The sequence below is a fragment of the Diplotaxodon limnothrissa genome, linkage group LG8, assembly GCF_057381915.1.
Source record: "Diplotaxodon limnothrissa isolate DT_005_m linkage group LG8, D_limnothrissa_male_GT1.1, whole genome shotgun sequence".
Lineage (NCBI taxonomy): Eukaryota > Metazoa > Chordata > Actinopteri > Cichliformes > Cichlidae > Diplotaxodon > Diplotaxodon limnothrissa.
The window spans coordinates 11,972,886-11,982,984 of NC_140603.1; the positions used below are offsets into that span (position 1 = coordinate 11,972,886).

The window sequence follows — 10,099 nt, forward strand, 5'->3', positions numbered from 1 at the left end:
AGACATGTGGATAATACAAGTAAGGTCAGGAATCTACCTACTGACTTATTTCTATTTATCCATCTGAGGCGACACGAGCGCTCACAATTGATTCTGTCTGTCTGTCCTGGTCGTTGTGTCCTTGGGCAAGACATTTTACCCTACCGCCTACTGGTGTTGGCCAGAGGGGCCGATGGCGCGATATGGCAGCCGCGCTTCTGTCAGTCTGCCCCAGGGCAGCTGTGGCTACAACCGTAGCTTGCCTCCACCAGTGTGTGAATGCGAGAGTGAATGAATAGTGGCATTGTAAAGCGCTTTGGGTGCCTTGAAAAGCGCTATATAAATCCAATCCATTATTATTATTATTATTAGACAATCCCCACACTCATATTTTGAAAGTACTAACCAGCACTTAGTACTTTCAGGTTTCCTGACCAGGTGTGTTAGCTGGCTCGGTTGCTACCGTAGCAGTCTTTGACGACAGCTTTGACAATGCATTTCTCTTAAAATCTGCTCTCATGCATGAAATGGAGAAAAAGTGGGCGTTGCATCCGTATGCTTGTTATGCTCTTCTGATCATTATTATGTCTGTGAGTCTGAATATTTTTTGAAGTCTTTTGTGACACAAAAACCATCTCCAGCATGTCTAACATGTGTCCATTCTCTGGTGACTCACTTCTCTATATCAAATAAGTACGAAACGTCATCCTTGCACAGTTTCTGTAACCATCATCTCAGACTGAGGCTTCCACAAAATTTACTTAAAAACCAAACAAACTTTAAATGTTCCTAAAAGCTTTCCGTGTTTGGAACGATTAGCAGAGGAAGAGCTTGACGTACCCAGGAGGTAAACTGGACCTGAGATCTCCCAGTTCGTTCTCCTTCCACAGTTATCTTCTGTTGTCCCCTTTTGTGGACAACAGAAGATTGAAAATGTTGCCTGATCTGATGGGTCTCAATCTCTGTAACATTCAGATTTTAGCTTCAGAATTTGTCTTAAAAAACACAAAAGCATGGATCCATCCTGCCTTGTATCAGGAAACGCTGATAAACTCTGAGCAAATGAAACCACAACTATAAAAGATTATTTTCCCTAAAAAAAAAAATAAAAAAAATAAAAAAATCAGAAGTTTTAACACCTACAGCAAGTTTGATAAAAAGAAATACAAGATTTTAAAGATCTTATTTTTCTTAAATTTAAGATCAGAGTTTGTAATAAGCTGCAGGAACCCTGCTCAGTGTGAGGGAAGGAAAGCCAAGTGTCCTCCGATAAACCTCCATCTGGGTCACTGAAAACAGTTAATCTGACTCTGACTGTAAACATGTTTCCATTCATCCCTCGAGTCTTTACTCTGAAATACAGGAAATGACATCATGGCTCAAGCTGTCATTAAACCATTTCTTTATTTAACATTTTCATTTTTTATTTAACCGTTGCAAAGTTTCATAACACAGACAGCCTGAACAAAGAACACCTACAGAACACATGGATCAAAATGCATTCAATAAAAACTTGATTACATAACAAGCTTTCTTCTTCCAACAAAAAAAAAAAAAAGCTAACCACTCGATAAGAGCACTAAAGTAGAAGAGTTTAGAAAGCTTAAGATGTAACTGCAGGAACATTTATATTTACAGCAGCCTCATCAGTTCTTTACGTGAGGTTCCAGCTGAACTCTGTGGAGCCTGATCTCAACAGTTTTAAGTCTGACCCTGACACCAGATTCACCGTGATCACGCTGATGTTTGCACAGAACAGATAGTGAAGTGAACGTTTTTGCACATTTGTAGCAGTGAAACAGTTTATCTGCAGTGTGGGATCGTTTGTGTTCGGAGTATGAACTGAGATTCCTGAAAGTCTTGTCACACCGGTCACAGCTGTGTGAGTGTGACCGTGTGTGCACTTGTATGGTTTCTCTCCTGTGTGGACTCGTTTGTGTTTTAAGCTCACCTGCAGTGGTGAACGATGACCCACACTGATCACAGAGGTGCTTTTTAACCCCACTGTGAATGACTTCATGGTGTTTTAACTCATGTGATCTGGGGAAGCTTCTCCTACATTCTTTGCAGTATTTCAGTTTGTCTCCAGTGTGTCTACGTTGATGTATTTTTAGGCTCTTTGCATGACTGAAAGATTTTCCACAAAGGTCACAACAAAAGTTTTCCCACCACCACAGCGATGACAGGGTTGAGAACTGGACCCATCTGCACCACTCTGCTTCTAAACAAAGACACAAAGACAGTGGAAGTCAGTCCTTCAACATTTGTATCGTGAACGTCGCCTGAAATAAAGAGCATCTCTGCCAACGTCCAATTACTTTTTACTCCAATTACTTTCTCAGTTCACAGGGATACGATAACTACAATACTACCACCATAATACTACAGTAATACTTATTTAATGTTACACCATGCTAATATTTTCAGGGTACCAACACAGTGCTAAACTACTAATGTAACACTCCAATAATATTAATTTAATACTGCATTAGAAACACTGCAACTGTGCAGTTACGGTACTCAGCTGATTGGGACACAAGAAAAAACACTACTACCCCCATGACACTGCAATGATAATATTAAATGAGTATTTTAACACTGATGTCTAAAAGTACTTGAGCTACAAGGAAGCAGTGATACTACAGCTAAAGTACTACAACGCCAATATGTAACGATACAACTTTGTTAACATAAGAGAAGATTACTGAATGGTTTGGTTTTGTACTTATTTTGTGTTTTATTGTATTCCACGTACACCTGACAGAGGAATGAGCCGCTGTAAACCAAAGGTCATTTATGCTGAAATAACAACAAAACCATGATATACCACGAAACTCCCTGAGGATTACATTACAGCAATTTTAGTTTTTCATGACTGTGTAAGCAAAAACCATAAATGAAATTAAAATCTGAATAATCACTCAGAGCTGCTTTTCCGTCCAGTAGAATTTCCAACATGTTAACACAATTTAATGAGCTGAGTTTTCCCAAACAGTCAGGCTAAAATTATAAGATAAAAATAAACATACATACGTCACAGTAACTGCACTTGTAGAGTCTCTTTCTGGTGTGGATCTGTTGGTGTCGTCTCAGGTAACGTGGAGCTTTAAAAGTCTTCTCACACAGGTCACATTTATAAGGTTTCTCCTCAGCATGGGTAAACATGTGGCTTTGTAACTGTACATCTGTTATAAACTGTTTGCCACACTGATCACACCAGTACACAACATGTCTGGTGTGAATGCGTAGGTGTCTATTTCGGCTGTCTCGCCAAGTTTTTCCACAAATGTCACAGCTATATGTCTTAGTTCCAGAGTTGCCTCTGTAAGCTGCAACTGCGATCAAAAGCTCTGTCACACTGATCACAGCTGTACGCTTTCACTCCACTGTGGACGAGTTGGTGTTTTCTTAGGCAACTATCCCAGGGAAAAGACTTTCCACACAAGTCACAGCTGAACGGTCTCTCTCCAGTGTGGATGACTTGATGCATTGTTAGTGAAGCTTTGCGAGAAAAATCCTTCCCACACTCGTCACAGCTGTAGTTTTTCTCTCTCTTTCTTCTGTGAGGTTTGTCGGCCTCCTGAGAGCGCTGACTTCTCGGTCCATGTTGGTCCTGCAGCGACAGAGATACAAACACAGGAAATGAGTGAAATGCAGTCGCTGAACAAACTGAACCTTCAAAGTCCCTCCATTAACACTAATTTTAAACCTGAAGGTGGAGTGTGGCACCAAACACCTAAAGGTCTCTTATCACCACCTACTGGTAACAGTAACACATTACATCCAACCTGGTGTTAAAAATAATGAATGACTGTTCAAACACACTAAAATCATGCCCATCCACCCTGCTTTACACAAATATTAATGCTAGCATGCTAACACACTCAGAATAGTAATACATGTTTACCAGGTCTATACTTTCTTATATTTCTTTCCCCTGTTTCATATAATTTAAATCCAGTGTAATAGTTGCAAGCTTGGTTCAGTGAAGAGTCTGTTTGTAAACTAAGGTTGTTGTTTTTTAACATTTACTCCCTACATTAAAAATAATAATCTGTACTTTATACTCCTTACATTTCCAAACAGATGTGTTACTTTTGGTTTAAGGCCTTTGAGAGGAGTTAGTTCATCACAGCTTAAACAGTAACACATGAACGGCAATCCAGATGGTGTATTAATCACCAGAGTGTGACACATGAAAATGAAAGAAAGAAAACTGTGGGCCATAGTCAGGGGTCAAAGTGGGCCAGTGTTTTTTATTTTGGCACAACGCTGGAGTGACTGCAGCGCTCATACGTTGCTGTCACAGTACTTCAGCATCTAGCCACACACAAGATGAGCGAGCATACGTGGAGTAATAGTTTTTAAGTGGCAGCTAATTTCAAATGCAGCATTTTTATCAGCTCAACAAAAATTTGAAACGCACCAAATGTTTGTATGCAGTTTGTCTAACAGTGTGTTGCTAGCTAAAGGTCCAGCTGCTGTATTTCACAGGGAGAAAAGGTAGCTTCAAACAAAAGGACCAGTCAAAACAAATCGAGGACCTTATTCCTAAACGAGGGGCTACCTCTGTAGCATGGACGTAAAAGAGTATGGAGAGAGTTTACAGATTTTATTGATATCAGTGATGGCCAAATGAAGCTTTCTGAAACACTGAAGCTTGTATTATAAGCAATGTAAGCCCAACAAGGGACAATGGTTGGAAATTAGCAACAGCTATAAACTCATGTGCAGTACATCAGTTTTATGTTTCATACTTGGACTGTGTTAAACTGCACTGTTCCTTTTAAATAAAGAATTATTATTATTATTATTATTATTGTCGCGCTGACCTAGTAGGTGTGGCTGTTACTCTTCTCTTCCTCCTCCTGCCCACTACCTGCTCTGTGCTGCTGCTTGCGCGTGGCCGCTGATTAGACCTTGTGCAATCTACAGCTAAGCGCGGCCTGGTGCGCGCCGCTCCGCCAGGTGAGCTGAATTAGAGCAATCAAGGGCGGGCGTGCCTAGTAGACCTTAAAATGCATGCAGCAGTCATTTGACCTGGGTGCGACATACTGAGAGGACAGCAAACGAAGCACAATCCACTTTCCACTGTGAGGAAGGCTTTGAGCTAGACGGGCTATCGGTAAGCTCTTGGACTCATATTTGCTGCTTATATGTTGGGGAACTATGGAAGCTCAATTGTGGAAATGTATTTATGCTTTGGGAAATAGTTACTGCATTTAAGTTTAAAAAAAATTATATTGATATTAAAATGAATGTTTAAGTTTGAATAAATTGTTTATGTAGGTAGTGTTTCCCACATTTATGTTAATTAATACTAAAAATAGTTACCCCCAAATCCTTGGTTAAATCTTAAAACTCGTGTAAATATGTTTGGTTTAATTTAAGGAAAATAATTCTTTGTAAAAGAAAATCCTTGGTTAAAGTCTCTATTTAAAATATTTGCAAACTCTAAAATGTATACTTTAAAAATGTAATTGTTATAAAAGTGTAAAAAATGCAAGGTAGACACATTTTGTGTACTTAAGAACCACAGTTTATTTCATCTTCATTTTTTTGTAATTACTCAGCTCTGTGATTTAAAAACCAATGAATGTAAAACTAACTTAAACTGGGTTAAATGATAGTTTAGACAAAAGTATTTAGCTTTAGCTATGTTAAGTGGCTTTACTGAAGTGTATATATTTTTGTTATTTCATTTGTCTTCTGTATAATGCATTTAATTTATCTGAATGATTAATGAAATGTTCTTTATTTTTTGTGTTGAAAGGTTTTTCACTTATCTACATATCTATCCATCTACCTATCAGCTATCTAACTAGCTGGTCAAAATGAATTGAGCAAAATTCAAAGTCTGGTCTTTTTCCAAGTGTGGGCACCTCAGAGACAGAACACTTGACAATTATTCCATCCATTTTCATCCGCTTTGTCCGGGGCCGGGTCGCGGGGGCAGCAGCCTAAGCAAAGAGGCCCAGACCTTGACCTCTAACTTGACAATTATTGTTATTGAAAAAGGGTTCATTACTCAAAGCCTTTCAACACAGTCGTATGTGGGTGTATGTGTACATATATGTATTAATTGAAATCCATTTGGTGAAACGGTAGCATTTTTTCCTCACCTTCTGTGTTGAGCTCATCGTTTTCTCTGTAGTAGCTGAGTGCAAACGGCTGAAAATGTTCCTCTGCTGCTCCGTCAGACTTCTCTCCTCCTGCTGATCAGCTGGGACACAAAACAGATTTTTGTTAGGCTCCACACTGCACTGAACAGTCAAAGTGTCTCATATGTTCTTCTGACCTACTGCTGCACACTCTGGTTCAACTGCTGTACTGTGGAGGACACAGGAAACTGTAGTGGGTGGTGAGGGTGCCAGAGCGGGCAATTGGCACTTCACTAACCCCCCCCCCCCCGAGACATTTATACTGGCAGACTTCAGCGGAAAGCCAGTATCATCAAGGACCCCTCACACCCTGGACACTCACGTTTCCCCCTCCCTCTGGTCCACCAGGTCAAAGATAATCAGACTCAATAGGAGCTGCTACCCACAGGCTGTCAAGCATGCCCTACCTCCACCCTGAATGAAGGTTAGCTGTGCTGTTAACACTCATGGACACTTGCACTGTACTTATAAACTGTACTCATTACAGTATCAAATCAAAATTTATTTATAAGCACATTTAAAAACAACACGGGTTGAGCCAAAGTGCTGCACATAGTAGAGATAAAATGGTAAACATGCATAGTAATTATTATAACAGACTAGTCTGTCGTGATGCGGATGCTGCACCGGTCCATCATGGTGAAGAGGGAGCTGAGTGTAAAAGCGAAGCTCTCAATTTATCGGTCGATCTACGTCCCTACCCTCCCCTATGGCCACGAGCTGTGGGTAGTGACCGAAAGAACGAGATCGCGGAAATGAGCTTCCTCCGAAAGGTGGCTGGCCTCTCCCTTAAAGATGGGGTGAGAAGCTCAGCCCCGGATAAGCTGGAGGAGGTGGCTGGGGAGAGGGAGGTCTGGGCTTCTCTGCATAGGCTGCTGCCCCCGCGACCCGGACCTGGGTAAAGTGGAAGAAGATGGATGGATGGACTAGTCTAGAGAGTGCAAATGTGTTTTCAAGCAGGTTTTAAAAATGTCGATTGTTGGCGAAGACCTAATGTGAAGGGGCAGAGTGTTCCAGAGTTTGGGTGCAGCGATCACAAAAGCTCAGTCACCTCTGTTTTCCCGTCTAGTTCTGGGGATAGTCAGAAGAAACTAATCTGCAGATCTAAGGGCTCTAGTTGGATTATTTTTTTTTGTCAATAGAGCTGGGCGATATAACGATATGTATCGCGATATAACTTTTACTCGATAGAGAAATTAAGCTATTGCGATAGACCTCGCTGCTCTTGTCCTCTGGGGGGGGGAAAAAGGTCAGCCAATCCAAATTAAGTAGCGCAGAGCCGAACCAATCACAGCCGCAGCGTCACGTCGCGTGACTTGTTACCTACAGCACAAGTGCCAAGTCGCACGTGTTTGTTTGGGAAGCAGCCAGCGGGTAATGGAGAGAGCGCGTAATGGAGGAAATGAGTGTGCCGACTAGAAAAATCAACCGAGCGTGACCGAAGAGAAAACAGATGATGGTTCCAATGCCGGAGAGATTGGCGAACGGAAGAGCCATAGAAGTTCCGTAGTGTGAAGGTATTTCGGCTATTTCAAGTCTGACAAAAAACAGAGTAGCGTGCACTGTAAATTGTGCCGAAAGCAAGTCTGGAAATACAATAAACTGGTGCATGCGTCACACTGTGCGCCACGTTATTGTTTCGGTGAAATGAATTTCTACAATACTGTTACTGTTAATTCTACTCTCTGCAGTGTTTAAATGCTTACATATACACACAGTTACTGTCCGTCCACACATACGACTCGGTTCTGCTTCTATGCCCCAGCTTTGTTTACTTTTTCCCACCGAGGCTTCTAGACTTCTGATTGGCCAACATTTCTGCACGGTTAGGAATGTAGCGCCACCTGCTGCTTTGGCATGTTCATAGCAGCGTTTTCCTTCATTTCTGCCTTTATGTGTGGACGGGATTATTTTTTTTAAAACGAAAACGGAAAATCTCCTTTTTCAAAAATACCCGTGTACGTGTGGACGTAGCCTCAGTCTCTGACTGGAAGCGCTAATTCGTCATTCGGCTTTTGTCAGACTAAAGTAACTGTTAAAACTGTTTGAAAAGCTCAGCTATACAACAAGGAGAGATTGAGAATTTCCTTTTAGTTCTCAGTTTATTTGATATTGACAAAAGTTAGTCAGTTTTGTCTGTTCTTCTGTAAAACAAACTAAGATTTATTTTTAGAATTAATATTTTGTTTCCAAGTGGAATTGACAATTTAGTCTGTTTCGTTTGTTCTATTTTGAAACTTAAACGCTTTAGCGGCTGCCTTTTGTGTAGTTTGCAATATTTGCCTTTATTTATCTGAAAAAGTCTCATGTTCCTTAAGTACATCTACCCTGTTGAACTTATTATGGGAAATAAATATTTAAATAAAAACAAGCTGCTGATTATTTCACATTTTACTTGTGAGCAACGGCACATTTAAATCTTACAAATATAGTTATTTGGCTTATTTTTTTTTTTTTTCATTTCAGGCGATAACGATATATCGTGATATGAACAAATCTCATATCGCCCAGCTCTATTTGTCAAACAGTCTGCAGGCTCAAGCACACAATGAATTCAAACAGAAGTAAAAAAAAAAAACAAAAAAAAACTGGACACTGAAAAATGTAACAAGGTGATGTGGGAGGGGACAAAGGGAAGCATCAATGAAAGAGCAGAGATTGCAAAATAAATCAGGAAAGGACTTCAGGCTTACTGAGACTAAGGCCTCTGTTACAAATCGGTCTCATACAAAAACATGTTTTACAGGTACAGTATGGTAAGCGCTCTTAGTAATTCATAAGCCAGCTCTACCTGAACCCCTTCAATATTTAAAAGTTTGTGGGGTTTTTTTTAAAAAATTTTTTTATTGCAGTCAAAGCACATACTGAATGTAAACTGAGCTTGGAGACCTTTTGTTAGTAACAAATGAGGCCAAAAGAAAAGTAGAGACGCGTTTATCCACTGATCCACATCACTTTACCCGGATGTTTTCTTTCAAGCTGGATGATGACTCCTCTCTCCCTCACTCCAGTTCCAGCTTCGCAGACCAGTTGCCCTCTGAGGTCACAGTGATCATCGGAGGCAGGAGACGGGAAATTCAGATCGGTTTCTTCCATCTTTTATCTCCATGTTTAGAAAAACATTCCTAAAATACCCAAGCAAATAAATATTATTAAAGATTTACACACTTTCTGTAGGTAGGATTTCATTTTCAGCCAGCACCCCTGTTAAATTTGACTGGCGTCTGTCTCATTTATATCCAAGAAGCAACACTTTGAAGCACTCAGATCATGTTTTCTTTGATCACTTGTAGCTCAATGGAGAAACATTTTTGCATTTATGATCAGGTTCCCCAGTTTGATATTATACCATTCACGGCAGAGGTGTGGACTCGAGTCACATGACTTGGACTCGAGTCGGACTCGAGTCATAAATTTTATGACTTTAGACTTGACTTGAAAAAAATGTTCTAAGACTTGTGACTTGACTTGGACTTTTACACCAATGACTTGGGACTTGAATTGGACTTGAACCGGTTTACTTGAAAAGACTTGATATTTCACCCCAAATATAAAATTTAACATACATATTATATAGAGATTGAAAATGTGACGTCATTCAGGGGTAAAACCGCAAAGGATTCTGGGAACTCGTGGCAAGAGGTACTAGCGCACACAGACTTTCAATTGAAATCAGTTACACAGCGATAAAAAGACACACAAAAAATGTCAAGAAGCTGTTGTATTATTAACTGCAATAGCCGGTCGCAGGGAAGCCGACGGGTAAAGAGATCGGTTGTTATCGGATTACGTCGTTGAAGAGAAATTGTTCGAGCCATGTTTCCGAAGTAACAAAGACGCGAGGGATGGCCTGGATTGCAGCCATTCAAAGACCAAATATAACGTCCCAGAACACTCCAGCTCACAGGTTAGTCTGCTCCAAGCATTTTCACAAAGGTCAGTCTTCTGTTGTAGTTAAT

The 10,099-nt window shown here is 40.4% G+C and overlaps 1 pseudogene; it reads right to left on the bottom strand.

Moving 5' to 3' along the window:
• Positions 1-1,625: 1,625 nt before the first annotated feature.
• On the bottom strand, positions 1,626-9,236 carry LOC146626379 (uncharacterized; annotated as a pseudogene).
• Positions 9,237-10,099: the final 863 nt, after the last annotated feature.